This window comes from Urocitellus parryii, chromosome X (assembly GCF_045843805.1).
Source record: "Urocitellus parryii isolate mUroPar1 chromosome X, mUroPar1.hap1, whole genome shotgun sequence".
NCBI classification, from domain to species: Eukaryota; Metazoa; Chordata; class Mammalia; order Rodentia; family Sciuridae; genus Urocitellus; species Urocitellus parryii.
The window spans coordinates 111,368,198-111,394,891 of NC_135547.1; the positions used below are offsets into that span (position 1 = coordinate 111,368,198).

The 26,694-nt window shown below is 34.6% G+C and overlaps 1 non-coding gene across 1 annotated transcript; it reads left to right on the plus strand.

The window, feature by feature from the left end:
- The first annotated feature begins 5,488 nt into the window (after nt 1-5,488).
- On the plus strand, nt 5,489-5,561 carry Trnav-uac (transfer RNA valine (anticodon UAC)). The gene has a single exon. It is a non-coding gene; the product is annotated as a tRNA-Val (tRNA).
- The last annotated feature ends 21,133 nt before the right edge of the window (nt 5,562-26,694 follow it).

Here is a 26,694-nt window from a genome sequence, read left to right on the forward strand (position 1 = left end):
CTGATACCGCGAGTTATCAATGACGAGATCTGCTTTCTCAAATGTTGAAGTTTGAACATTAGAGAAGCGGCTGAGGTGTAAGGGTCCAGCGAATCCTTGGAGAAAGAGACCACAAGAGACCAGCTTCATGCAATGAGCAGGAGGGAGTTTATTGAAGAGGATCCTAATTCAGCGCGCTGAGGCTCAAGGCTCACTCAGGAAGGGAGAGTGGCCCAGAGCCCAGAGCAGAGGTCAAGCAGAGCTTAAGTACACTTTTTGGGGAGGGTGGGGGGGGAGCTTTGCATACATCAGAACAAATCATCATGAGGCATGGGAAAATTGAACAACAACTCAGACATGATTAGCACATTCATTGGGGGGAACAGGTCGGGCGGGGGTGATTGGTCACTCCTAAGGGGGGGAGGGTACACATTCAAACTTATTGGTTGGGGCCCTGAGACAAACTGCACAGGGCCCTAGGCTAAAAGGCCAGTAGGGTGTTGTTTTAACTATCTCAGGAATTTCAGGTTCTGGGTATAGCGGAGGAACTTAACAATACCTAGTCTTTTACATTTTAATTCAGGCTTTGCAGCTTAGAAACTTTACACTGCCCAGTCTTTTACATTTTAATTCAGGCTTTGCAGCTTAGAAACTTTACCCTTTCAGAGGCAAGCCTAGAAAGCAATTTTTATTTAAAAAACAGTAATACAGACTTCTACCAGGAGGGAGAAGGGGGGCCACAGCTGTTGTCCTGGTATTCCAGGAAGTGGGAGTATCATGCCCCTTTTATACATTTTAGACTTTCTTTGTTCTCTTGTCCTCTCCCCACCCCCTCTCATCTGTCCACATCCTGCTTAAGTGACTTGACCCAGGAGATGCCTGTGGGATGGCCAAAAGGTGAGAAGCAGATGGTTAGGAAGGGAGCAGCAGCCCAGGAGGCATTAATTAACAACTTTTACAACTCCCTGCAGGGAAGCACAATTCCTGGGACAGGTCACCTTAGCAACAGGTTGGAGCAGGAGCAGGTTTTCTTGTTTAGGGTGGAGGAAGGGCTTTGGAGGTATTAACATTTCAATTCCTGGCTGGAGCTGGAGCTCAGTATCCTCAGCACCACATAAAAATAAATAAAAATATTGTGTCCAACTACAACCAAAAAAATTAGGAAAAAGAAATAAAATAAAATTTCAATTCCCCAGTTCATTAAGTTAATGTTTCTCTAAACATTATCCTTCTACTTCCCAGACCCAAACTGGCCTTCATCTTTGTGATTACCTATCTACATGTGATTACCAGATTACCTATCTATACTGACTGCCTGTCTTTAATTCTTGCTTCATTATTTTCAAATTAACTAATTGATTAACCCCAGATTTCACTTCCTTCTTCTGTTTCAAATTAGCATGAGAACATATATGATTTATTCAGCAAGTTGGTTCACATGCTAAAGACTTTGAAATTCCTAAGATGAAAGGTAGTATAAAACAGCCTTGTAGATGAAAATAATCATTTATCCTAAAAACTCTCACTAGTTCTTTTGATACATGCCAGTTTTAGAGAAATAATTTCAGGATATATATATCAATAAAACTCTGAGCCTATGAAATATATGAAAAATATTTTTTCATATCTATAAAATATTTTTTGCCATAAACTCAGTTTTCTTTGTGTATGAAATGCATTCTCTTAGATCCTCAATAGGAATCATGCTGTGCCATTGCTAAAAATTTCCATATTTATTGTTCTCTATCTTCAATTCAGTATATTTAGAATAATTAATTACTAAAAATTGGTTGAGGTTAAAAACTGTTAGCCTTTTCACTCTGTCAATTTATACATTATAAAGATTATGATTAAGATTTTAGCGGTGGAACGAGGTATAGTAACTGTAGTAACCAATAATTTATGTAATTTATGAGCTTGATTTAGGCATTGAATTTAGTGGACTATAAAGAGAAAATAAAACTTCAGAGAAATATTGTAAATGGTCTGTTCATAGTCTGTATAAATCAGCCAGGTATAAAGCATTATAAATATTTAAACTTTATAATGTAACTGGCTCTATTATCTAAAAACATGGTCATAAAATTGAATAGTTTTCTTGAATTCACATATGAACTTTAAAAAAATTACAATTCTTTGGTTAAATTGGGAAAGCAAATAATGAAGCAATTTTCATAGATTTCACCATTAAAAGATAACTATATTTTTCATTTAGATGCTTAATTTTACAGAAGATATAATTTTATCGCTTAAGCACAACTTTGCTGGATTCTAAATGTCCTCATTGACTAATACTTTTTATGACACTAGGAATGTTATCTCAAATATTTATTTATTTTAGTTCATTAAGAACATTATTATTGTTATCTAATATTTGAAGTATTTATTTCCCAATAACTGACTGATACTTTAACATAGTATGTGCCATTCTTTTGAAAACAATAGCTGTAATAATTAGTATTTTTAATCCTTAGCTAAGATTCAGGAAATAAAGACACACAAGTTTCCATCCAGAATTTAATTAAAATTAGCAGGTTATAGCTTGGTTCTTCCCAGCATATAAAAAAGAGTTGAAAAATACCTTAATTACTACTTCTCTTTTCCTCATGATGATTCAATCATTTGTTACAAAATCATATTTCAAGTCTGAGACATAAAGTGTTTATGAATTTATTAAAATTTGTATTGAATTGTGGTACATTCCCTGATATTGGTGCAGGAGAATAGGGGTAGGTAAGTAGCAAGTCATTCTTTGTCCCTCATTCATCTGAAATTATATCATTCTACTCTTTTCTAAAGTTATCATTGTTCTTCTGTGTTATGCTGCCCACATTTAATACATTGCCTTGACACCTGGTGTATGTTCTTCCAAAAACAAAACAAAATACTGTGTTTTACCAACAGATTGTAGTATCAACTTCCTTAGACACATTCAGTTGACATCTGTGACATTGTGGAGAAAGGAAAAAATGTGTTCCACAATTACATTTTAATAAGCCCTTAGTATTTCTTTTCTATTTATGTAAAATAGGCTTAAAATTGTAGACATCTAACTGAAGGCCAGGACTTCAATGTTCAATGGTACAGCAGCTCCCTCTATAGGAGACTTGGAACCATATGCCGATCTGCTAATACAAAGAAAGCAAAGCAGGGTTTGTGCTTTTTTTCCCTAAGCACCTTAAGTGTTTGATCATTTTATTCAGTTATTCATTGATTTATTTTAACAACATATGTCTTTAAATCTCTTTTTAAAGTGGAGGGAAATAGGAAGGAAAAAGTGGGGGAGAGAGATTGAATAGTATGTGTAGACTGATTCAAAGTCTTTAATAAATAGGTTCCTATCTATAGTCTGTAACAACAGAAATAAAATACCTCTGAGATACCTATTTTACTTGTTTCTAATTTTTGTAAGTCTACACTGACAGTGGGCACAGATTTATATACATATTCTTTCATCCCAAGAGTTTATAAATATAATAATGATAGATAACAATGACTGCAAATCTCTTATGCATGGTTTTGGATGTCAGAGTATTTTGGAAAATGTGACTTACAAATCTTGAACCAATTAAACAATGAAATTGTGAAATATAGGAAAATTTAAATAAACACAAATAATCACATTTAAGAATGCCTTTTTCATTGCTAGGTTATAAATATAACATGAATGTTTAGAAAATTACAGAATTTTATTGGACAAAATCAAGTAATTAGCATGTGTTTCTTGTTTGATACAATGACATTAAAATATCAATGATAGTTTTTTTATCCTTATATAAGTCATCATTCTGAAATCTTGCATAGTGATTTTACCATCTTTGTAAGTACCACTGAAGCCAAGCAGCATTCAGTACAGCATAGTTCAAAGAATTATTAATTTCCAATGACCAAGGATCTAATGATTGAGTATTATTTTTATAACAATATTGTGTTGTAGTACTCAAAGTAATTTTACTTTACTGGAAAACCAAAGCCACTTATAACATAGTAACCTGGATTAAATACTGAACTCAAATTCCAATCTAGCCTGAGTACTTTGGGAATATTCTTGCATAGTTCATTTCAGAATTACCTTAATTCAGGTAATAATTAATATTGTTAGGTAATAATTAGTAATAATTCATGTAATGATTAATATTATTATCATATTAATAGAGATGATGTTAGTCTCACCAAAGTTTCAATATAAAGTATATCAATTGATATAAGTTTTCTTTGATGTTCCTGGGCCATGATCACTGTCTGCCTTTATTTTCAAACAGTTATAACAGCAATGAGTTACAGAAAGGAAATACATAGTGTCTATGGTTGTTTTCCCAACTTCTCCCCTTAATTGTGTTTCTGTGTATGGATATGAATAGATTAGCAGGTATTTCTTTTTTTTTTAAGGGGGGGGAGAGAGAGAGAGAGAGAGGGAGGGAGGGAGGGAGAGAGGGGGAGGGAGGGAGGGAGGGAGGGAGGGAAGGGGAGAGAGAGGGAGAGGGAGAGGATTTTAATATTTATTTTTTAGTTTTGGCAGACACAACATCTTTGTTTGTATGTGGTGCTGAGAATCAAACCCGGGCCGCACGCATGCCAGGTGAACGCACTACCCTTGAGCCACATCCCCAGCCCTAGCAGGTATTCTTAATGGTCAAACACGTTAGCATCTGGAAAAACGTTTCAGATAATCTATTCTAAGAGAAACTATGGAATGACCCTTCAAATGATACCAACCTGTGCTTCATAAAGCATTTCTGCTAAAGTAACATTAGAGAAAGAAATATTTTGAAGTCACATATCTTATCAAATAACCTACTTTTTTTCACTACTATATTTGTTTTAATTTAAAAGGAACATAAATTATTCACAATTAAAATCTTTTATTTTCTTTCCCCCATGGCTTAAAGTAGGCTAAACATTGATAGAAAATCCATCATTTTTATATTGAGTTTTGTGTACATTTGGCACTCCCTGAGATGTTTGCAGAGCTCCAGTTTAAAAAGCATAGCCAAAATAATAATTACTTTATGAACTTCACATCTGTCCCCTAATAAGGGGACTCATGAAGTAGGTTAAAGTTTATGTTTGACTTTTAGAATAGCTTTCTGAAGTCTTCATATTGAAAATTGCATACTCTGAAATTCATAATAAAATATTTGCTTCTGAATAAGAATCACCTTGATCCAATTGTTTTGCAATATGATTCCATATTTTCTTATTGTTGACTATGTATTACAGAAAAATAATCCTATATCATTCATGGGATCATTTATTCTTTTCCACAAAAGGGTCAGGGGACAAAGTATTCTATTAAACCACATCCTCTGAAGAAGTATAATGACAGAAAGTTCTGACACACCTCTTCAGAAAACCCTTAACCAAAAAAATCATATTGGTCCAAAGCAATGTAATTGTTTAGATAAGCCTATTTTTACTATGTATATCAGCCAATTATTCAGGATTGTGTAAAAGTGATATGGATTATTTCAGAATCTGAAGTGACAGTGAAAATCAACCTTAAGGGGTTGGGGATATAGCTCTGTTGGTAGAGTGTTTGCCTTACATGCACAAGGCCCTGGGTTCAATCCCCAGCACCACCACCACCATAACAAAAATCAATCTTAAAGCAAATTCTGAAGTAGCACTTATATTAATGAAAACATCAAGTCAATCAGCTATTCCCAAGGTATATTATAACCTTTTAGTGATTATAATAGTGATAACATCATTTTGATAACACCCTACTACCAGTCATGTAGCTATTAGGTGATCACTTCACGTCTGATCCTCATCTAAAGGAAATGGCATAAATACAAGAAAGATGAGATAGCTGTAGGAATGCAGACTCCAAGATCTATTCTGCAGTTATGCAAGAACAAAGGCAGTGTTTTTCAACCACATTGAAAACAAAGTGTCATATTAGAATTGCAAACTAGGAATAAGATGGGTGACTTGGAAACTTTTCACAGAACAGACTATTTAACCAAGATTTTTAGTCAAGTAATATGAAACAAATTAAATACCCGAAGAAAGCAATTAACAGAAGCACATGTAAATAAACTGGGCAGTAACTTGGATTTTAAACCAAGGAAAAGTCAAGTATCCATTCCCCAAAGCATGCAGTTACACAGAAGGGGATAATAGTAGGAAAGGGATTAAGAACAGAGCGAAGCAATTTGAACATATGGCATTCTTAAAGGTTCATATGAATTGGAGAGCAGGGAGTATTTGGACTGTAAAGGAAGCTAACAGATCACCAACATAATTGGCTAGCTAATGGGATATCTTTGAACGAAGAAACTGTGATCATTATACCTACTGGATATTATGCATGATAAACAAATAATTATATAATACCGTGAAATGTCTATTCCTTTTTCAGAAGAGAATGAAGTAAGTCCCTGGAAGCTCTTATAATAGGGGACATTACCATTCAGTGCTGAGAAAGTGTCATAGCAAATTTTACCCTATGGGGACTGGCCTCTACCAGAAGGAAGGCTATAAACAGAAAGAAGCTTATAGATTATTTACAGCACATTTTGCATCAACACACATGTTCAAAATTTATGACTACTTCCAAGTGTGGATAGGGATGAAACTTATATTTCTTGGCTGCCTACTACATACTAGTTTTTCTAAATATAATAATCCCATTTAAGTATGAAAATATCCATAGAGATACTATTATTGATTTTTTTAGATAAAACAACTGATTTACAGAGTGAGATGAATTCACCTCAGTACCTTCATTTAATGTAAATATTTGAATTTGAATTCTGCAAAACTCCCTTTTTCCTCTTTGTCCTTATTCTTAAAAAGTAATGTTTGCAGGGCACACGTGATCACTCATCACTCATGTGCACATGACCAGTACCTGATTATAATGTTATTTTTCACCAAGACAATATATGGCCTTAGGATTCTTCTAAGGATGCCAAACAGTTGCCTGTACTGGAATAGACTATGTTTGCTACATGAAATTAATTTCTTAAGTAGAGAGATGATAATACTCTAGCCTTGAGTTTTTTAGACGATGAGGTTTTAAATGGAAAAAAAAATTAAGTGGCAGAAGTTTATAACAGTAATTTTCTTCATGACTCTTTTATGTTACTTAAATGTTCATTTCGAATTTATTATAATTTAGGCAGTGTTTGATATGTCTTCTACTTTCTTCCAAATTCACATCTAGCTCTTTTGAGATTTCTTGGTCAAATTACCATATTGGATCAGGTGATTGATTCCTCTATGTTGAGGCAAATAAACTTACCATGAAGTAAAGCTAAAGAAAGCTTCAGAGATGGTGCCTTGAATGAGCTTCTCCATAGGACCTGTTTTTTTTTTTTTGATGTTGTGATACCTGGGAGCTTGTACAAATTCATAATTCTTATTTCATTTCTCATTTTAAATATTAACTTGTTTCATGACAGGAATCAGACCCAAAACCTTGTTAATTCTAGATATGTGCTTATCACTACACCTACAGCCGCTAAATATTAACTTATATACATAAATATGGTTTTGCTATTAGGGTTACATTTTCTTAAAGGAGGGCTCTCAAAATTGTACAAGCTTCAAGGAACCACCAAATCTGAGTAGTTCCTCCTCTACTGGCAGTAAAATAACATTTACCTTAAAATTGATATAATATATTTTGAAAGCCCAGTTTCCATATTTTTGTGTGGCTTTTGTCCACTTAAAAGGTACAATGTCAGGGCTGGGGTCATGGCTCAGTGGTAAAGTCCTTGCATAGCATGCATGAGGCACTGGGTTCGATCCTCAGCACAACATAAAAATAAAATAAAGATGTTGTGTCCCCCTAAAACTAAAATATATATAATGTTTAAAAAAGGTATGATTTCCAATATGAAAAGTTTTGTTCTATGCCAGTTAAAATAATTTTGAGTTGCTTTGCATTTATTAGTGCTATGATTGACTGGGACAACATTAAATGTTGCTACAATGGTATGAGAGTAAGATTAGAAGGATCAAGAGATAGTATTTAAACTACTGAGAATATTTTATGAAACATACTCTCATCCCTAATAGTTCAGACTGGCTTGAGATTTATTTGATGATTTTTGTTTTCTTCATGAATAAGTAAGTCCTATGAGGAAAGGGCACTCTGTCTGCTTGTTCTCCAGAGTATCTCTAACACTTACAAAAGGGCCTGGCACATGGTAAATGTGAAATAAATATTTCATGACTGACTGACTGACTGAATAAATGAATGGCATGTGCTTAGAACCCCAAAATATACTGATTAGTAGAAGTCATCACTAAAAAAAGGACCCAATTGATCAAGCTGAGTCTTTCAGAAGTATTCACGGGTTCACAAAATTATACTAATTTTTACTCAACACTCATCATTTCTATACACCAAGTTTCAGCCAGATGTTATTTAAAGTATCTGAATTATAGACCCTTGAAAGCTGGATTTGTAATGGAAATGCTGACAGCCACTTAACCAGATAATAGCACCAGTTCACTTGGTGTGTATATATAGTGTCACTGCTAATATGGCTGTGCCATCTGTTCTATCTGAGAGTTGTAAAAGATATGAGCTTCAAACAACTGTTTTTTTTTTTTTTAAAAAAAACTGCTGGGTAAATTGAATCCCTAAAAGTGAAGTGATAAAATGACACTTTAATGCTTTAATTACATTGCTTTGGTGACTACCTGAGCACAAAGAGTATGTCATGAAAGAATCATTGGAAAATGGCATGTCACCTTGAAACCCATCACACATTTCTGTTTACAGTTCTGTTCCTGCTAGGCAAGTTAGGCAAACATTTTGCACTCCTTATGATTTTTTAACAGTCCAATAGTGCAGGTGTATGGTCAATAATGTATGGTGAAAATATGTTTTTGAACTGCCTAATGGCTCTGCCACGGCTGACTCTTAACTTGAAGAGAAAGGTCAGACAAACTCCAGATGGCCATCATGAACTCCGCAGGAATGGCTTTCTCTAATTACTGACACTTGACAAGTTTTTTTTTTTTTTTTTTCCAGAATGTAGGCTTCACAGACGCCAGAAATTGCCAGAATTAATTCTTTAAACCTATGTTATCAGGGGCTGGCAGCCTAGGAGTAATTCCCTTTATGCCTTTTAGCTGAATGCCTGGGAGAGCCATTCATTTATGCTTCCAACCTCCTAGCTGTTTGATAACAGAATACCACAAGAAATGCACCCAGTGGAAAAGCTCAGGGGTCACAAAGCAAGAATCACCATTTTCTTCCAATAGCTGTCAAGTATTAGATGGACATAGGCTTCTTCAGCTATAATAGCAATGTTTGTCCAGTTGAGCTGAACAATATAAGTAACCAGAGATAGGATAGATGTTTTGACCAGGCATTTCTGGTGGTTTCCTAACAATTTGTACTTTGCTGACAGCCTGAACTTGAACCTCAAAAAAAAATTCTCCACCCCCAATATAGGCTATACTTTCTCTGTTTTTTTTTTTTGTCAAGTATTCAAATGTCTTTGATTAATTTCTCCATCACCAAATCTTCACTCTTAAATTTGCAAAGTGGAGGTCATTGATAATTATAATCTAATTTTATCCCACTGTCAATTAAAATTCATGTAATTAAATGAAATATACAATATATAGTGTTGAAGAAGTGTTTGGCCAGGTAGTGTGCTATTCTAGAAAAAGTATTGTTTGGGGATCATATGCTCTAGTGTTTAATTCCTGGTTTACTGCAAAATGTGTTAACTTTGGGCAATTACTTAATTTCTCCAGTGATCAGTTTTGTCACCTGCAAAATTATGCTAATAATAGTACTTCTTGTGGGTTATTAAAAGTAAATGAAAACATGCAACATGCATGTATAGAATATTCAGAGAAGTGTCTGACACAGAGCAAGCACTCAGTAAAACTTAAATGTTTTATTTTGGTTTAAATTAACAACAAGTAAATGGTTTTACCATTTAAAACCTTTATAAGAAATGTTTAATATTACATAATTACCAGCATGTTTTACCACTTTCATAGTGACAATTATATTTAGGGATAAATTTGAAGGCAATTTTTTTTTCTTCAGTGACTCCAGTGGTACAGTTAAGCTGACATCAACTAACACAGATTGCAATGACAGTGTGTGGACTTTCTGGACTTTTTGTTCATTTTTTCTCTGACAGGAGTCATCCCCCTGCCAACACTTGAATCAAACTCTGAAGGAATAATCCTCCAAAGAATCTGTTCAAGCAAATTCCAGTTTATACTGCAGCAGCACACCAATCTTTGCTTTGACTTTGAAATACCTTATGGCCAACAAAATGGACTTTCATATTTGAAAATTTACCATTATGGAAGGAAAGCTATTGTCCCTGAACTTTAGCAATTTGAAGTTGGCTTTTGATATCCTTAGCAAATTTTGTTATTTGATCTGACAACCGATGGTTTTATTACCAGAGAACTAGACCAAGTAAGAGGTTCTCTTTTTAATGGCTTGAATCCTTGGTTTGTTGCTTCACAAAATACAGATAATAGTTCGCTTACCTTAAAATTTTCTGTGCTTTGCCTATTCACCCCTCACCAACTCTTGGAAATCACTGATCTTTTTACTGTCTTTATAGTTTTGACATCTCCAGAATGCCATGTAGTTAGAATCAAATATATAGCCTTTTTTTGACACCCTTCTAATTATATTATTACTAATATATATTAGTAACTTATATTCAAAGAACTTGAAATGTTTAATATTACACAATTACCAACACTCATCATGGTTTGATATTTCATTTTAGTGCTATATAACATTCCATTATATAGATTTCCCACATTTTCTTTATATATTTACTGAAGGACGTCTTGTTTGCCTCCAAGTTTTAGCTGTTATGAAGAATTTTTCTATAAATTTCTAGGTACAGGTTTTTGTTTGGACTTAAAGTTTCCAATTGCTTTGGGTAAAGGAGTGTAATTTCTGGATCATTTGGTAAGGATATGTTTAGCTTTGTAACAAGCTATCAACCTGTCTTTCAAAGTGGCTATATCATTTTGTGTTACCACCAGCAATGAATGAGAATTCTAGATGTTCCACGTCCTTGTCAGCATTTGGTGGTGTTGGAGTTCAGGATTTTAACCATTCCAATAGATATATGTATTTCATTGTCATTTGAATTTGAATTTCCACAAAATGTGATATGGAAAATCTTTAAAAATACTCATTTTCCATCTGTATATTTTCTTTGGTGAGATATCTATCAATGTCTCTGACTTGTTTTTTAAATTAATTTTCTTATTGTTGAGTTTTTAGAGGTTTTTTTGGTATATTTCAGATAAAAGGCATTTATCTGGTATGACTTTTATAAATATTTTTTATGGCTTCTCTTTTTATTCTCTTGACAAATCACTTGTAGAGCACAACATTTTAATTTTTAATGAAGTACAGCTTATCAATTACTTCTTTCATGGATTGTGCCTTTGTTATCTCTCTCTCTCTCACACACACACACACACACACACAAAGCATTACCAAATACTAGGTTCCTTGGATTTCCTTCTTTGTTGCCTTCTAAGAATTATATAAAGTTGTATTTAGGTCTGTAATCCATTGTGAGTTAGTTTTTATGAAGAGTGTAAGGTCTGTGTCACTTTTTTGCTTGTAGATGACCAGGTGTTCCAGAATCATTTGTTGAAAGATTATGTTTTCTCCATTGTATTGTGTATGCTTCTTTGTAAAAGATTAGTTAATTCTATTTATGTGGGTTTATTTCTAGACTCTATTCTGTTTATTAATCTATTTGCCCATTTTTTTGCCCATATCACATTGTCTTGTATACTGTAGCTTTGTAATAATTGTTGAAGTTTGGTAGTATCAGTCTTCCAGCTTTGTTCTTCTCCTTCAATATTGTGTTGACTCATGTACAAATAGCTATAGAATTGGTTTGTTAGTATCAGGCAAAATAAATTACTGGAATTTTGAATGGGATCACATTGAATCTGTAAATCTATTTGAGAAGAACTGACATCTTGACAATATTGAGTCTTCCTATCCATGAACATGTAATATTTCTCCTTTTATTTTATTTTATATTTAGTACTTCTGATTGAACCCAGGTGCACTTTACCACTGAGCCACATACCCCACCATTTTTTACTTTAAATTTTGAGATAAGGTCTCACTAATTTGCTTAGGGCTTCACTAAATTGCTGAGGCTGGCTTTGAACTTAAAATCCTCCTGCCTCAGCCTCCCAAGCCACTGGGATTACAGGTGTGCACCACCATACCCTGCTTGCTTCAATTTTTTAATCAGAATTTTTTAGTTTTCCTTGTGTAGATCTTATCCATATTTTGTTATAATTAAGTATTCTCTGTATGCTAATATAAATATGTGTTTATTAATGCAGTTTCCACTTTCTCAATTCTGGTTAGCACGAAAAACATTGACTTTTGCATATCAACCATCATCCATTTTAATGAAGTCACAAGAAGAATGAGAAAAGTTTGAAAATTTCTCTATTCCATACACATTTTATCTGGAATTAGCTGTTTTGTTTATGGCAGTACTTAGCTTTACCTTCAGAGTTTCCAGATAAATTAAGGTGTGCTCAGCATTCCACATCTGAAAAGCCCTTTAGACCAACTACTAAAGGAAGATTGTGAGAAACCCATTTAAGAACACAGAAACACACACTAAAATCTGACTGTTATTTTATCATGTTGTCCTGCCATAGCTAGGTTTATAATTATCCTTTTCCATTGATATTCAATATTTTGTTTTTTAGTGATGTTAATCTTTTTTTTCCTTGAAAGCGCACACACACACACACACACACACACACACTCTAAATTGAGTTCAACGTATACAATAGTTGCAGAATGGTTTTGCTCACACTCCTCTTATTTGGATGCCCAGTTCCTTTCTATTAAGGCAAACACTGTTCATAGTGCCTTATGTTTCCTTCCAAAACATACACATTCTGTATCTATACACATATTTCTTTATAAAAATATGGTATATTCTAAATATTCCTCTGTCTTTTTACCCCCAAAGTTTTATAAACTTAAAAAATTATATCCATTTTAAAAAAAGGGTTCTACTTTTTCTGGCTTTTATATTTTCTGCTGAAAAATCAGTTCTCAGTCTGATTATTGTTTATTTAATGGTTGTATATCTTTTCATCTCTGCCTCTTTAATGTTTCCTCTTTATGTTTGATTTTAAGCAGTTCAATGATGATAGCCCTTCTAATAGTTTTCTTATATTTATTGTGTTTTGCATTTTGAGTTTGGTGAAGCTGTGTTATACTTGTCCATGTTCTCTCATCTCTGGATCTTGGCCTCTTATGTCCCAGACAGTCCAATCAGGCAGTTTCCATGCTTTGATTATCTTGACTTAAGTTTTCTTTGATGCAGTTTTATTGCCCAGTAAAGGCACTGGGCCAGTGTTTTCTGCCTGGTTTCTCAGTCTTTACCTGATTTAGAATTGGCAAATTCCCTGGGGGTACCCTCAATATTGTTCTTCCACTTTTCTATCTTACTTTTCTTGATTTCCCGTTTTTACAACTCCTCAATATGCTTTCACCACAAGCTCTGTTCTCATGTGAACACTTATAATCATGTTTACCTGTGTTAGTCAGCTTTTCATCTCTAAACAAAATGCCTGACCAAAACAACTTAGAGGAGGAAAAGATTATTTTAGGCTCACAATTTCAGTGGTTCAATCCATGGTTGACCAACTTCATTGCTCTGGGCCTAAGATGATGAAGAGCATCATGATAGAAATATGTGACAGAGGAAAGAAGTTAGCTCTTGACAGCTAGGAAACAGAGCAAGGAGTCAAGATACAGACATAGTCCAAAGGCATACTCCCAGTGACACTCTCCCCAGCCATGCCCCACCTGCCTACACTTACTACCATGTAGTCCATTCAATTATTAATCCATTGAATGAATTAGTCTACTAATGAGGTTACAGTCCTCATGATCTAATCATTGGTTTATAGGCCCCACCTCTGAACTTTGATGTATCAGGGGCCATACTTTCAAAACCTGAACTCCTTGGGGTACATTAAAGGTCAAAACCATAACATTACCTAACATGATTCCTGCTTTTTTTCCCCTGATACTTTTGAAAATTTCTCTGTGCACTAATGCCTACGTGTTGCTCTATTGCCCATGCAAAGAACTATTGCCATTCCTTCTGAAGGCTGCTATATTTACTGGTTGCTAAGGCTATACAAAACTTTTATTGAGAAACAATTGGGTAAAAAAAATTTCTTAAGAATAACCTCCTTAAATGACCTAGTAAATAAAACAAAATACTTTAAGCTAATAGGCATTTTCAGAACAAACTGCCTGTTTAATGAAATAGAATATCAATTTTAAATATAGAATTTTGAAATTCAAGGGTCAATTTTATGTATAGGAGTTTAATTTTATAGTTTAAACTGTCAAGGATTTATGAAAATTAAATGCAGATGAAACTTGCTTGGGGGATGACCTAGAAATGATTCCTGAGAATTAAGTCATGTATTTACATTTGGATGGTGAGGAGATGAAAATTCTTGTGCTTGAATGGGTGTATGTGTTCTTGTAAATATGTATAGGACCATTGTGTTATGTTGGAATTTGTGTAAATATGTTCTTAGATATAATTTTTAGAGCAAAACCTGTAAGTTCACCATTTCTTCAGTCTTTCACACAACTGTACTACTGCTTATAAGCACTTTCCCAGTCTCCAATATGCCTGGATACATGAAAATTCCATAGAGGATGACAAAGTAACTAAGACCTGAATATATGATGCATTATTAATATTATTATTTCAAATCACTGTGAAATTATGAATAAAAAACTAAGCCAAACCTTTCAATAAAGGTCATTTCTAGCCTGTTGTCAGATATTGTTTCTCACAACCTATATCCCTTAAATACTCTTACAAATTTTTGAAGTTTTTATAATAGGGGTTCTTAAATGTTTTAAACTACTTGGAAAATTGATGATGCGTGTGTGTGTGTGTGTGTGTGTGTGTGTGTGTGTTTGTGTGATCAGAATAACATTAAATGCACAGAATGAAATATATTACAAAGGAACCATTTAAATTACAATGCATTTATCAGATATAAAATTTGTGATATAAGGGTACAGTTTTTAGGGTACATGTTTTTTAATGATGTTTTTGATAACTATACTTATAGGCAAGTCTAATAACTACAGCAATTTTATGTTATTATAACTATGAGAAATATCTTAAGATACATGCAATAATTCTAATGTGATTATTATGATATCTATAAGTTTTATTGGTGAAATAATCATGGTTACTGTTAATAGTACTGTAATTTATTACTTAACATAATAAAAGAAAAAGACCTTAGTGAAAATGTGTATTTTTTTTAACCACCAAAATTTGTGGATCATCTGAATTTTACCTACAGATCCTAATAATTCTGTGAACTCAAGTTTAAAGGGAAACTATTCCGAGGATTGTGATAATCCAATGGAAGCATCTCAAATATTATTTAATAAAGGTTAAAGGTGAGAATTTTCTTGGATCCATAATGCCATAGCTTCCAAACGCTATAGCCACTTAGTTTTTCCTATGGGGCCTAGAACTATATCTCAGTACACACTTGGTAGTTTGGTTTGAATAGATAAGTCTGCTATATTGTGTGTCACAACCTCATTGCTTTATTAACCCCACAGAATCTCCCATAAGAAAGGATGGAGGAGATAGGAGGAAGTTTCCACAAGTGTAGATTGGTGTACCATATGCTTAAACAAATTTGCCATATGTTGAATGTGATATCCATGCCCCAACTGGCTATGATTGTTCATTTGTATCCAAAAACAATTCATGTTGTTGGCTTTAGTTCATGATACCCTTGTGAATTGAGTCTGGGATACTATAGTTTTTGTTTTTGTTTTGTTTTGTTCTACTCTTTCTTGTAATCTTCCCCTTTCAGTATCAAGTCATTCATAGAATACATGTAAATGCTTTCAAATTTCAAATTCAGGAAAGAAAAACCAAGTCTGTTTTTATTGCTCATGATCTTGAGGATTTTGGGGGCCTATTTTATTTTTTTAATTGTGTCATAATGTTTGTATATATGAAACAAAATAATACAAGTCAGTATATGGTGTAAGACATGAACCTTTGTCAGTCTAGAGTTTCAAACACCTACTTACTTGATGACTAAATACCAGTCAGATAAACATAAAATAGTGACTGTGAATCTGTTACCAGTCAGATAAACATAAAATAGTGACTGTGAATCTGTGAACAGAGATTCCCATTTTTCACAAGAATTCTTTCTTTGGATTGTCAGTATGTATTAAGGGGTCATTATCGGCTGTATAAAATTAGACCACTTTAAACAAAATAAATTTAAGTCATTAAAATATTCAATTATGCATATCAATACATTGGAAGAAGTAGAGATGCATAATTATAGTATATATTTCATATATTTTGATAAATTATCCTGAGTCTAACTGTAGCTTTCACCAAATTTCAGCACAATAATAGAAAGGTTTGTTCACCATATATATTTTGTTTGTTTCAGTAGCTGGCATTGGTTATTTGTAAGAAATTCACAATACACTTTTGTTTGATAGCTAGTTGATACCTTCTATTCATTTTAATATGAGTCTTTCTATTTGTTTTCATTTGATGACCTGTTTATTTTTATTAATCTGTAACTATTTTCTCCTGAATACAAGGACAAAGAGCAAGTGTTCGCTATGTCAATGACTATGCATATCAAACTATGTATAATTATCTTTCAAGCATAATCAGCTACAACCATTACTCCTGAAAAACTGAGACTGTACTTATTTTTGGACACCAGGTGGTTTTGGTTGGCCTTAAATGAGGTACTTTCAAAGAAGCTTGTAATTTTGCAAATTTTCAACCAGCAATAAAATACAAAAAGGTTATTAGCAGTCTAACCTGAAAAAAAAAATTCCTCAGTGAGTTTTTGGTTCCGTTATATATGTATGTGTCATTGTATTTGTGTGTAGAGAGGGATGGGTAGTTTTCAGAATAAGATAATGTTTACTTATTTAGGCATCAATAATGTTTTGATCAACTGCAAAAACATGACTAAGAAAATGACAGAGCAAATTTCAGGGACCAGTAGGCAGATAGATATTGGTACACAGAGTATTGCAGAGTCCATACAAGACAGTGGAAAAGATAAAGCAGCTGAACCAAGTCGCAGACTTAATTATGCACAGTGTTTGCACAATACAAAACTGAGCTCCTTTATGTTGTTAAGTTATTGCCTTGGAGCCCAGCCTTCCTTCAGACCTAAATCAAACAAGGGGAGCCAAGAATATTTAAATAGAGCTTTCAGAAAATTGAGGAGGCTTCCAGAATATGGGCTTAAGGCTTTATTAAGGTTCACGTGAAAAATATTTATGCTAAAAATGTACAAATTCCACAGCTATATTTTTGCATATAAATGTCTATGTATTATTTCCCAAAAGTTTACAGCTCTTTGACAATAGACAATTTTAAGTTTTCAAACTTTTAGAAAGTTTCCTTAAATATGAGTGAAGTATAGCCTCAAACTCAAGAGTCACATATATTTTTTTCAGAATTGGGTTTTAATTATATTTTTGTTTTCCATATTCTAGTTCAATCATTTTTTTATATTTTAATAAGGTAATATTTTAAAATAAACGACAGTATCACAATTATAGTAATTATAGTAACTTGTTTCAATAGCTACAAAAAAATATATGTAGGTTTTCTTCTTTGTAAAAGTATAAAAATGCCCTATTCTGTTAAATAAATATAAAAAATTATAAGTTGAACCTTACTAACTCGTTTAAAACTTTTCCTTTTTCACATTTTCTATCCAATATTAAATAAATATGGAATCAATGGATGAATTAAGAGAATTTTTCAACCTCTTTATGACACAATATACATTATATGTCAGAGTTTTGGGGTTTGAGGCTCTCATAGAGCACCTGGGACACCTATATGATCACACTATTTGTGCCGAGGGTATGACATTTATTGGCCAAGAGCTTGGGAATGTTATTTAAATATCTATGTGTTGTTTCCTCATCTCTACGGTAGTAAAATATTTGAATCTTTTACAAAGAGTTACGGTAAAACTTATTTTGTAAAACACAAAAATATTTAATTATGAGTGGATTTTGGTATTACTAAAATTCTCTTTTTTGTATCACTAATTAAAACCATAGAAGCAAATGGAACATCAATTTTAGCTTGTAAAAGGTGACTTCAAGGGCTAGGGTTGTGGCTCAGTGGTAGAGCTCTTGCCTTGAATGTGTGAGGCACTGGGTTCGAATCTTGCAACCACATATAAATAAAATAAAGGTCCATCAACAACTAAAATGAATAAATAAAATTTTACAAAAAGGTAACTTCAAGTAAGTTTTATCTTGATTTTTTTAAAAGCTGTTGTATTGTTGATTTCTTTAAAACTCCGAGGCTATTGTTTTTCAGATTAAGAATCAAAGACAACTCATAGAGTAGAGATTGGTCAAAAACATATGTCTAATCACCAAAAATTCAATAAAAGTATTAATTTGTTATTTTTGTAGTAATCATGGATTTTTTTTAGTATTTATTTAAAGAAATCAAATATTTCAAAGGAATATCAAAGAGACTGTTTTTCCTTAATTCTATCAATTGCTGAGTGATTAAATTTTAAAAAAGTATTCATATCTCAAAGTTAAAAATAAATGAAATTTTTGTATTAGGGTTTATTATGGTTTAGATATTAGATATCCCTCAAAATCTCATGTGTAAGACAATGTGAGAAAGTTTAGAGGGAAAATGACTTGTGTATGAGAGCCTTAACCTAATTAGTGCATTAATTCCCTGATAGGGATTAACTGGGTGGTAACTTCAGGCAGGTAGGGTGTGGCTAGAGGAGGTGGGTCATTGAGGTGGGCATGCCTTTGGGGTATATATACTGTTCTTGGTGAGCAGAGTGCTCCCTCTCTCCTCTCTCCTCTCATTTCTGAGTGCCATGTCTACAGCTGCTTTCTTCTACCACTTGCTTCCACCATGATGTTCTACCTCACCTGGAGCTCCATAGAATGGAGTCTGTGGACTGAGACTTCTGAAACTGTGAGAAAAGAAAATATGATGAATGTAATGATAGAAAAAACTTAACTTTCCAAGCACATTTTATTTTATATAATGTGGGATCAACACATTTTCACTTCATTAAATATTTTTTAGTTGGAATTATGAATTTGAGTTCAACATTTTTTTTTTTTACAAATCTACCTTCATCATAGGGATAGTATATGGATAAGTGATTTGTATCAATCTGAAATTTCCTAAAGTTCTTCACAATGAATGCTAGGTGTAGTGGTTCAATAGGTATTTGGGAAGGTGAGACAGGAGGATTGCAAGTTCAAGGCCATCCCTAGCAACTTAGTGAGATCCTGTCTTAAAAAATAAATGAATAAATAAAAAATAAGGTTGGGGATATAGCTCAGATGTGTAGAGCATTTTGCCAGAATATGAAAGGTCCTGGGTTTAGTCCCTAGTACAGAAAAAAATTCTTCATGATAGAGATGCAAGTACATATGATATATTATCAGTTATTAGAAATAATGGCAATATAGATAATTTAGGGATTTTTATGTTGGATGTAGTCATATGATTTCTTAAATAAAGAAACAGTTTGTGAATTATTTAAATTTATAGGATAAAGAACTATTTCCTATCTAACAATGCTGTTATGGTTTGAATCTGGAATGTCTCCCCAAAGTTCATGTGTTGAAGGCTTAGTCCCCAATAGAGCAGTGTTCAGGGACAAAGATTTTCAAAATGATTGGATCATGAGGACTAATTGATTAATCATGATTAATTGGATCATGAGGACTAATTGATTAATCATGGATTAATTAATCCATTTGATGGTTTAAAAATTTGAATGGACTAATGGGAGGTGATGGAAACTATAGGCATGCGAGACATGTTTGAAGAAAGTAGTTTACTGGGGGTATGCCCTTGGGGACTATCTTCTCCCTGGCCCCTCCCCCATCTTCCTTTGCTTCCCTGGTGTCATAAGGTGAACAGCATTCCTCATGCATGCCCTTTATCCATGATATTCTGTCTTACCTCAGGCCCAGAGCAACAGAGCCAGCCCACCATGGACTGAAGCATTTGAAACCATGAGCCAAAATAACCCTTTTCTTCTCTAAGTTGTTTGTGTCAGGTATTTTGGTCACAGAAACAAAAAGGTGACAAACACAAATGCTAAAGACTTTAAAATTCAAGATGGTAGATTTGCGGTAAGTGGTGGTTCTTAACAGTTCATGACTAGGGATTCAAACATGGAGGAAACTGCTTCTCTGGGAGATGAGTGAAAGGGGGATATTTCTGTCTGATATTGAGAATCGCTCCACTGATTCTCAATATCAGACAGAAAGTCTTGAATACTGGAAAAGTTTGGGTACATTAGACAAGGCTAAGGAACAGAATTGGAGCTGAGCTCCAGGCAGGGCTGGGGTGGAGGAAAAAATACAAGGTCTGAAAAGATCATAAGTGCTGGAATATCTAGTCGTGGGTGGATCCAGAGGCTATTCGGGAGCTTAGATCCATGAATTCCAGGTTGAAACCAACATATAAATCTGGCAGATGCCAACAGTGAGATCAAAAGTGAACCTAGAAAATCAGGAGAAACTCTGGCATGGAGACCATTTTGACTGGGGACAACAGAGATCAGAGAGGTCACAGCAGGGAGAAAGCCTGCACCCCCTCTCTTGCTCCATTGAATCAGAAACAAGCAGGACCAGCAGCAGGGAGAAAACTGAACAGGGCAGAGAGACAGACAAAGTTTAGTGCTCCAAAACAGCTTTGCTTATGGGTAATACAGAGCAGGGAGACCAGAGAAAGCCTGTGCCACCTTCCTGCCTCCATTGAACCTGCAGCCAACAGTGCACAGAACCAGTGGCAGGGAGAAACTGAATGGGGCACAGTGACAGAGTTCAGGGCTCCAAAACCTCCCTTAAGAAGGCAAACAAAAAACAAAAACTAACTCAGTATCTCCCAAAAACAGAACTAGTAAAGGACCAATTCCGGGTGGTGCTCTGCAGACAGTAGTGGGATACAGTCTTAGAAGCGCCTTGATTCATTAATGCCTGAAAACTCCCCTTATAAAACACACCTGGGGAAATAATAAACCAAATACCCACCCCTGGGAGCTTCATTTGCAGCAACTCATTGCACAGATCCCAGAGGGAGTCCAGCTGCCAGCATCTTCCATAGTTCATCACACTATCCTACTGAGAAGGGACTCTGAGAAACAGAAAGGCAGTTTGGTGCAGACAGCAGGCAAAAAAACCCTTTCACTGACCATTTTGCTTTTTTTGTTTTTGTTATGTTTTGATTTGGTTTTGAATGCGTACTGATTGACAAATGATGGGCACTTATGCATTTGTACACATACATATTTGTTTCTTTTTTTTAAAGCATTTCCTTTTGTATGTGTGTGTGTGTGTGCCCTATATATTTTTTTTATTGGTTGTTCACAACATTACAAAGCTCTTGACATCTCATATTTCATACATTAGAATCAAGTGGGTTATGAACTCCCATTTTTACCCCAAATACAGGTTGCAGAATCACATCGGTTACACATTCACATTTACATTTTTACATACTGCCATATTAGTGTCTGTTGTATTCTGCTACCTTTCCTATCCTCTACTATCCCCCCTCCCCTTCCCTCACATCTTCTCTCTCTACTCCATCTACTGTAATTCATTTCCCTCCATGTTTGTTATCCCATTCCCCTCACAACCTCTTATATGTAATTTTGTATAACAATGAGGGTCTCCCTCCATTTCCATGCAATTTCCCTTTTTTTCTCCCTTTCCCTCCCACCTCATGTCTCTGTTTACTGTTAATCTTTTCTTCCTGCTCTTCCTCTCTGTTCTGTTCTTAGTTGCTCTCATTATATCAAAGAAGACATTTGGTATTTGTTTTTTAGGGATTGGCTAGCTTCAATGAGCATAATCTGCTCTAGAATTTTTTTATTTTTTACCTTGTTTATTTTTTGGTAGACTAGGTCTTTGATGAGTATATTTTGGATTGAGTTCCTATTCACTATTTCACAAGTGTTTTCCTTTGTTTCTACTTCTCTCTTTTTTCTTGACAACAGCCAAACTCTGCTGCTCTTTCTCTTACTCTTCCTTTAACTCTTTTACTTCCATCTTTTAAAAAATTATTCTTTGTTTTTATTTTCCCCTCTTAAAAACACATCCTATGTCACCTCTGCATATAACCCACTCACCTCTTGAATCTCAAACCCTTTTCTACAGCCCCTTCTCCTCTTCTTTTTCTCTTAAAGAATTCTGTGTTTAACCGGATACTTATACATATTCATAGATCCTTATTTTTTCTCATTTCTACCATTTTATTTGGAGGCAGTTATATTTTATGAATCAATATTTCAAAGGCTAAGATGTTTGATTAATATATATTAATTTTGTTCCTGTAAACTTTTTATTTCTTTTCTGTATATTTCATTTTTTTATCTTTCTTTAATTTTTAAAAAAATTTTCTACATTTTATTTTGGTTTTTATTATTCTTTCCTTTAAGTTTTCTCTCTCTTTCTCTCTTTTCCTCCACTAACAGCCAACACTATTTTTCTCTCTTCCACTCTTTTTTAAATTTTTGCTTCTAGTTTTGCTCCTCCTCCCTTGTAATCATCATATCCTACATTACTTATGTTATATCCCTGGTCATCACGTGTAATTGTAAACCCTTATGTAACTTTACTGATTTCACCATGGGCAAAAACTGATCATATCATTACTGAATATTGTAACAATCAACATTGTAGATTTCATTGAAAGAGTTATTTGATTTAATACTGTAAATTATTTACATCAGTTGTTACTATCTCTCTTCCCCTACACTATGAGGTACTGGAAACCTTCAGGGACATATAATTCTACAAGATAGAAACTTTACTGCCTCAAAATCAACTGTTGGATGGGTAGACATAAAAACAACAAAAAATGCAAGGGAACAAATCACCTCAAACAAACCAAAGTATGTCAAAACCAGAATCCATTGACACCACAGTGGAAGAAATGTCAGAGAAGGAATTTAGAATGTTCATAGTTAAAATGATCTGTGAGGTAAAGAACAATGAAAGGGACCAATTATGGGTAACAAAAGATCACTTCAATAAAGAGAGAGAGATTCTGAAACAGAAATCCTCAAAATAATGGAATCAATAAATTAAATTAAAAATTCAATGGGAAATATCACCAGCAGACTAGTCCACCTGTAAGGCAGAGTCTCGGGCAATGAAGGCAAAGTATATATCTTGAAAACAAAGTTGAGCATGGAGAAAAGATGGTGAGAGACCATTAACAGAACTTCTAAGAAATATGGGATAACATGAAGACCAAACTGAAGATTGGGATAGATGAAGGCTCACAGATATGAACCAAAGGAATGCATAATCTTTTCAATGAAATAATGTTTAAAAATTTCCCAAACCTTAAAAATTAAATGGAACATCAAATACAAGAAGCTTACAAGACCCCAAATATACAAAATTACAAAAGAACCACACTAAGGCACATTATTATGAAGATTCCTAACATAGAGAATAAGGATAGAATTCTAAAGACTGCCAGAGAAAAAAAAGTTAAGTAACATTTAGAGGGAAATCAATTCAGATCTCAGCTGAATTTTAAACCCAGACCCTTAAAGCAAGTAATTCTTGGAATAATATATACCAAGTTTGAAAGAAAAGGGATGCCAACCAAGAATACTATACCCTGCAAAACTAAGCTTCACATTTGACAATTAAATAAAAACTTTCCATGATAAGCAAAAGTTAAAATAATTTACAACCATATAACATTCTCAACAAAATGTAAGAATGAAAACTAAAAGTGAGGGCTTAGGCTGTAGCTCAGTGACAGAGTGCTTGCCTAGCATGTGTGAGGCACTGCATTTGATCATTAGCACCATATAAAAATAAATAAAATAAATGCATTTTGTCCATCTACAACTACAAAAACAACAACAAAAATAAACTTAAAAGTGAAATCCAGCAAAGGAAGGAACTACATTAGACAAATAGTCAATCAAAAAAAGAATCTATTTTAAATTTCAAATAATTTCTCAATAATAACATTGAATGAAATGGTCTAAATTCATCAAAGACATAGACTGGCAGACTGGATTATAAAACAAAATTCAACAATATGCTGTCTTCAAGAGACTCACCTCATAGGCAAAGGCATCTACAGATGGAAGCTAAAAAGATGGGAAAAAACTGACCATTCACATGGACTTCATAAATGAGCAGGGGTTTCTATCCTCATATCTAATAAAGTGGACTTCAAGTCAAAATTAATCAGAAGGGACAAAGAAGGAAATTTCTTACTGCTTAAGGGAATTATACATCAACAAGACATAACAATCTTAAATATTTATTCCCCAAACAATGGAGCATTCTCATATATTAAACAAATCCTTCACAATATTAAGGCTAAAATATATCACAAGACAATATACCAAGTGACTTCAACCTCCCTTTCTCACCAATCAATAGATCTTCACATCAAAAACTAAATAAAGAGAGCAGAGCCGCCGCCCGCGCCCCCAAGGTAGGCAGACCTGCGATCAACCGGCGGAACAGGCCCAGCGGCCTGCTGGCATGGTAGACACATCACCCCAATTGGAGTAGGGGCAGAGCAGAGCCGCTGCCCGCACCCGGAACAGTCCCAGCGACCCGCCGGTGGAGTAGTCACGTCATCCCAATTGGAGTAGGGGCAGAGTAGAGCCACCACCCGTGCCCGCAAGGTGGGCAGACCTGCAACCAACTGGCAGAACAGGCCCAGTGGCATGCCGGCATGGTAGACACGTCACCCTAATTGGAATAGGGGCAGAGCAGAGCTGCCACCCGCACCCGGAACAGGCCCAGGGACCTGCCTGCGTGGTAGTCACATCACCTGAATAGGAGTAGGGGCAGAGCAAAGCTGCCGCTCACGCCTGCAAGTTAGGCAGACCTACGACTGACCGGCAGTACAGGCCCAGTGGCCCATCAGTGTGGTAGACAGGTCACCCTAATGGGAGGAGGAGCACAGCCACCACCAGCCCCTGCAAGGGAGACTTTGCAACTATACAAGAGCAATATAAATATACAGGGGGAAAATTCAATAACACAACAGTTTCACCAAACAGAAAGAAATGCAAGCAGTATGAAAACACAAGGAAAGAAAGGACCACAAGCAATGCAGGTCAACTCAACGTTAGAAGAGGTAATAGCTGCAGCAGATGGAATGTCAGATAAAGAATTCAGGATATACATGCTTCAGATGATCTGGAGTCTCAAGGAAGACATTAGACAGCAAAATCAGACAGTGAAAGATCACATCGACAATGAATTACATAAACAAATCCAAGAAGCAAAAGATCAACTATACAGGGAGATAGAGGTTATAAAAAACAAACAAACAGAAATCCTAGAAATGCAGGAAGCAATAAACCAACTTAAAAACTCAATTGAGAATACTACCAGCAGAGTAGAACACTTAGAAGATAGAACATCAGACAATGAAGACAAAGTATTTCAACTTGAAAAGAACATAGACAGCTCAGCAAGACTGTTAAGAAACTATGAGCAGAACATCCAAGAAATATGGGATAACATAAAGAGACCAAACTTAAGAGTCATTGGGATACAGGAAGGTATAGAGGTCCAAACCAAAGGAATGAGCAATCTAGTCAATGAAATAATACGAGAAAACTTCCCAGACTTGAAGAATAAGACAGAATCCCAAATCCTAGAAGCCTACAGGATGCCGAATGTGCAAAATCATAAGAGATCCACACCTAGACACATTATAATGAAGATGCCCAATATACAGAATAAGGAGAGAATTTTAAAAGCTACAAGAGAAAGGAAGCAGATTACACTTAGGGGTAAACAATCAGGATAACAGCTGATCTTTCAACACAGACTCTGAAAGCTAGAAGATCCTGGAACAACATATTTTAAACGCTGAAAGAAAATGGGTTCCAAACAAGAATTGTGTATCCAGCGAAATTAAGCTTCAGGATGGAAGATGAAATTAAAACCTTCCACGATAAACAAAAGTTAAAAGAATTTGCAGCTAGAAAACCATCTCTTCAAAACATCCTCGGCAAAATATTACAGGAAGAGGAAATGGAAAATAACAATGAAAACCAACAGCGGGAGGTAGTACAGTAAAGGGGGGAAATAATCAAAGAGGAAAACAAACCATGTTTACTAACATAAATAAACAAATATGGCTGGAAGAACAACCCATATCTCAATAATAACCCTAAATGTTAATGGCTTAAACTCACCAATTAAGAGACACAGGCTGGTAGAAAGGATCACAAAACAAGACCCAACAATATGCTGCCTTCAAGAGATGCATTTGATAGGAAAAGACATACATAGACTGAAGGTGAAAGGTTGGGAAAAATCATATCACCCATATGGACTTCAGAAACAAGCAGGAGTGTCCATACTCATATCAAATAAAATAGATTTCAAGCCAAAGTTAATCAAAAGGGATAAAGAGGGACACTACATACTGCTCAAGGGAACCATACATCAACAAGATATAACAATCATAAATATATATGCCCCAAATAATGGTGCAGCTGTGTTCATCAAGCAAACTCTTCTCAAGTTCAAGAGTCTAATAGACCACCATACAATAATCATGGGAGACTTCAACTCACCACTCTCACCACTGGACAGATCTACCAAACAAAAGTTGA